Genomic DNA, 5,440 nt, shown 5'->3' on the forward strand with positions numbered 1-5,440 from the left:
GCTTTTAATATTTTGTTGTGCATGTAAATTTTGTTAATGAAGGCTTATTTTAGTGGTTAAGTGTACTGAGAAGTGTTGGAGAAGTCTTGGGTTCAAACCTGGACTCTAGTAAAAATTTAAGGTAGATCAAACCCTGGGTGTAGTAGGTAGGCCTTAAGAATATTGTTGGAGAAATTGTGACACAAAAAAGGAGTGTGGTGTAGTGGCAAGGTGACGCCACTTAGGGGACAAGGAAGTGACGCCATAGAGGAAGCAAGGGGTCCAAGGTTCAAGTCTTGGCTCTTGCAATATATTTTGGTTTTTCTTTTCAATAAATCTAGAAGCAAGTAGGTGCGCTTTAAAGTTTAATGTGTTGGATTTATGACACAAATGAGTTGGTGGCCTAGTGGTGATGGCGTGAGTTGGCATATAGGAGGACTTTGGTTGAATCCTTGGCATGCAAAGGTTGATTATTTTGCTATGTTGGGATGGCAAGAGTTGGTGTTGAATTTAAACTCGATGATGGAGGATCCCACATCGGTAAGCCAACATAGGAGTGGATCTGGTGGCTTTAAATAGAGAGAACTATGAGGAGAGCAAAGGTACCTTTCTTGGTGATCCTTTCGCGTTATGGCGAGCTCGTTTGGGTTGGGCATCGGCTAGAAGTGCTTGGAGCGGATTAACTCCAATCTCCTATCGGTGTGTATTTATCACTACTCTTGTTGTTGGATTGCTACTTGAGTGCGATGGGCGAAAAGGGCCATATGGGCCCAATGGGCCTACTGGGCCCAATTGGATAAGTTGTTTGATTGTGTAGTAAATATTGGACTAGGCTAGGTGAATCGAATATCTGTGGCTAGGTTTGGGCTAAAAGGGCCACACGAGCGTGTGGGCCCATTTGGTAGAGAATAGGCTTTAGGCCCATTCGTATTGTTATCCATGTTTAGAATACTTTAGTTTACCAATTCTTGAAATGCCCTCGACTTGTAAAATTACCAAAGTACTCCGATTCTGAATTACTGCTTTTACCCTCAATTTACAGAATTACCAAAATACCCTTGGTTTATAAAATCACCAAAATACCCCTGGTTTGTAAAATTACTAAAATACCCTTTGTTTATAAAATTACCAAAATACCAATGGTTTGAAAAATTACTAAAATACCCCTGTAGGGTAAAATTACTGAAATACCCTTGTGGGGTAAAATTACCATTTTGCCCCTAGGGTGTTAAATGACTATTTTGCCCTGATATAGACAACTTTGGAGGAGCAGCGAGGCTTGGAGTATCGACTTGGATAAGCTTGAATCGTATTATTGGACCCTGTGAAGGTAAGCAACTTATGGTCAATAAGGGTTCTTTGGTAGAATAAGGTAGGGTGGATTTGAGTTTGTTAAGCATAACTTGTATGCTAAAATGGTGATGAATAATTGTAGGACATCGTAAGGGATCTCAGAGCGGCCGTCATGAAACAGAGTGTACCGAACACCCTTCTTTAGTTCAATTTAAAAAGCCGAAATGCCAAATTCCTAGGCATTTCATAGGCTTGTGAGTATGCTGAATGCTCTCAAGACATAGAGTAATTATTAGATCTAGCACCGCAAAGTGGTAAGTAAGTTTGTGTGACGATCAACGTACTCGGAAAAGGGCCTCGATGGGTTAAAAGCGGGCCCAATGGGCTTACGCCCAATATGGGCAAGAGGTGGGCAAAGTAGCACTGTCGGTTAGATGGGAGAATCAAATTATATAAAGCGATAAAATTATTGAATTAGCTTGTGTAGTAGCGTAGATCACGAAATTACCCTGAATTAGCTTGTGTAGTAGCGTAGATCACGAAATTACCCTAAAGAGCAAAATTACTGAAATTACCCCTAAAGAGCAAAATTACCAAATTACCCTAAATAGCAAAATTACCAATATACCCTAGGGTTTAAATTGGGTGAACTGCATGATTGATTACTACTGTATTTTGTATGATATGCATTTATTAATATCATTGCATGGGATTAGGGTATTAATGGAGGAAGTCTGAAAGTGGTTCAACCACGTCTTGGAGGCTTTGCCTCAATCGATGAAATTTGAGCGTTCTTTGCAACAGTAATGTGAAGGGTGGGTGGGTTGAGATATTCCCACATGGTGTGTAGGGTTGGTGCAGGCGGTGTAGCGGTTGGTGGGTTGAGTAGTCTCCCGGATGGGCTTGCATTCATTATTCTTGTTGTTACTCATGTTATCGAATCGGGCCTATGGGCCACACTTGTTATGTTAAAAAGGGCTAAGGCCTTGCATGTGATTCGAAAAGGGCTTGACCTACTATGTATCTTGTTATCTGAATAGGGCTTAGGCCCAATGGGCTCGAGCTAATTTGGGCTTTGGATGGGTTTCTGTATACATTGAGTTTTCCCAAACTCACCCCCTTCCTCTTTCATCCTTGCAGGTGAGCCCTAGAATTGGTGGACTTGGAGCTGGGCGGGATTCAGAGTGGCCATGAAGATTGACTGACGATTTTAAATAAGTTTAGCCTTTAATTTGGATTATTTTATTTTTATTATGCTTAAAGTTGTAATAAGGCCGCTATTTTTAATTAATTTTATTTTGGGGATTATTAAACTGGCTAGCACTAGGGTTCGCTTTATAAAATCTACTTGTTTTTAAAAGATCACGATGACGCATAAAGTTTCCATAAAGTAAATGTTTTCCCAAGAAAAATAAATAATTTAAGCAAACGTTTTGCAACCTTAATCATTTTCTTAAGATGGTCATAATCAAGCAGTTTTCTCAAAATTATACAAGATGTTAGAGTGTGGCAATAGCGGTGTGCATGTCTAGGATTGGATCCAAGAGAGCTTGGTACTTAAATCCGACGGACTCACCTCCTCTTTTTCTGGTTTCCTACCGGTGCATGACTTCCATTCACTTTAACCTTCTTTTAAAAGTATCTTTTACAACACCAACTCAGCTTTTCCAAACTAAGTGTTTTGAACGCACCAATGTGGCGCATCAGATCCGGTCATAACATCCAGGCCGGGTTTGGGGTGTTACATAGATATTAAAGTTGAAATGTATAATGTGGGGTATTAATGAGTTAATTTTTTTGATATAAACCCCGAGTAACAAATTCCAGAGGTCGATCGTGGTAAACGGAACGTTTCGGAATAACCGAAACATATCTCTGAAACGAATACCAGGTAAGTTCGGATAACTTAAAGTAAACCCTTAATATGCGTAATTGTATGAATTATGAATGCATGATATTTTCATTTATCGATGGTATGAAAATGCATGAAATGCACCTTTGGAAATGACTTGATGGCAACTATCTCGGTTGAGGTTAAGAAGGGGTTTCGATGGATAAACCATGTTTCGCATGTGGATTGATATCTTGCATGTGTTGCAGTGAGGATTTAGCCCGGACGGGTAATCTGTGATCTCAGGTATGGAAAGGAATCTAGCTCGGACGGGTGTTCCTAGAATGATTGAGCCTCCCGAAGAATATATGTGCATTGAGGATTTAGCCCGGCGGGTAATCCTATTAGGGTCTGTATTTAGCCTAGACTGGTAATTCAGATCCAAGCTCATTAAGGGTGTTTGTCATAATAAGGGATTTATCCTAGACTGGTAATCCCGACATCACCTTATGAGTTTATGATATGGGGGATTTAGCCTGGACTGGTAATCCTGCCATGAGATGTGAGGTTCGCGGGAGTGCATGTATCTGAAATGATCATTTGTAAGAATTGACGTTGTCGAAACCATTTTAAAAGGGGGTATTTTGAAAACAGGAGTCGCCACCAACCTTTTTAAGTGTGATTGGATCACCTTATAAAAATTTTTTGGTCTATGAAATTGTGAGAAAACGGGTTCGGGAGTCGGTTGCTTACGAGGAAGGGTTAGCACCCTCGCAACGCCTAAAATTGGTACCAAATTGAATAGTTTTGTCTTAACGTCAAAAGTTTGAAGGAAGTTAGAAATAAGATCTCTTTTTTAAAACCGTAATAATTTGAGTTGAAAATCAAGATTCCTTCGCTTCGAAAGAGTACGAACATCACATCCAGCATGATTGGTCACAATATTTCTAAGCTTTCATAACCGAAATCATCTTGTGATTTACAAAATTTATTTAAAAGGATGCTTTTTAGACATTTAGACAAACGGGAAATCGCAACCCAGCATGTTAGGGCACTACTTCCCGAATTCCTAAATACCAAAACAACATTGCCTTAATTTTTAAACATTCTTTTGGATGAAATATAAATTTTATGACAATGATGTATATAATATATTACAAGGTATCGATACTAAATAATATAAAATATATGATGCATACTTTAATAATTCATGCAAGTATAACATAGAAAATGATAAATAATGACATAAATTTCATAATATGCATCATCATTTCATGCAGATATAACCATAGAAAACAATGATCATAACGATATAGATTACATAATACATACATAATAATATTTCATGCAAAATATAACATAGAAAACAATGAATATAACAATATAAATTACATAATATATAACAATATTTTATGCAAATATAACTTAAAATAACACAAATAATCAATTTTATGCAAATATGATAAACAATAAATAACATAAAAAATAACAAATAGTTGGTGAAATAACATTAGCATACTAAAACAATATTAAATAAATACAAAAAGATACAAAATAATAAACAAAATATGAACATATAAATCAAAAAATAAAGACAAGAAAACAAATACAACTTTTTAAAAAATAGATGCAGATTAAAAATATTTAAAACAATGTATAAATGATAAAGGAGAGTTTTTAGAGATGGTTAATATATAAAAAAACACTACATGATATAATAACTTAATATATAAAAATAATAATGTGTTAAATAGGAACAAAATTTTATAGTAAATTTTAAAAATATTAGATATTAAATATTTAATAACGATATATGTATTATTTAATAATAATTTACGAAATTTAAAATTTTACATAATTTAATGAATAATAAAATAATATATAGTTTATAATAAAATAAAATTGTAAGGAATAATATATATATATAGGAAAATATATAACATATAATAAAATTTATAAATAAAATGTATAATAATATAAATAATATGATAAATAATATATAAAAATAATATATATACAATTTGTACATGTAACTAATGTTTATAAAATAAATAATACATATAGTATTTAAAATAAATTAAATATATATAAAAGGATTAAAATTTAATTTAATTTAAAAATCTAGGGTTAATCACAAATAATAAAGAATTCGGGCCTAATTGAAATGCACACCAAAATCTAAGGGACTCACTGGGCAATTAACCCTATTCCCAAAACGGCGTCGTTCTCAGAATAGGCTTTATAATGGCCATTGGGACTAAATTGAAATAAATGCAAAAGGTTAGGGCCAATTTAAAATAAAAATAAAAAGAAATTATAAATTTTAAAAATGCGGAA

At 34.7% G+C, this 5,440-nt stretch overlaps 1 long non-coding RNA gene across 1 annotated transcript; it reads left to right on the forward strand.

Annotated features, from left to right (window-relative positions):
- The first annotated feature begins 1,201 nt into the window (after window positions 1–1,201).
- Window positions 1,202–2,585, forward strand: LOC128296504 (uncharacterized). Its single transcript, XR_008287111.1, has 2 exons — window positions 1,202–1,309; window positions 2,413–2,585. It is a non-coding gene; the product is annotated as an uncharacterized LOC128296504 (long non-coding RNA).
- Window positions 2,586–5,440: the final 2,855 nt, after the last annotated feature.

The sequence above is a fragment of the Gossypium arboreum genome, chromosome 8 (assembly GCF_025698485.1).
Source record: "Gossypium arboreum isolate Shixiya-1 chromosome 8, ASM2569848v2, whole genome shotgun sequence".
Taxonomy (NCBI): domain Eukaryota; kingdom Viridiplantae; phylum Streptophyta; class Magnoliopsida; order Malvales; family Malvaceae; genus Gossypium; species Gossypium arboreum.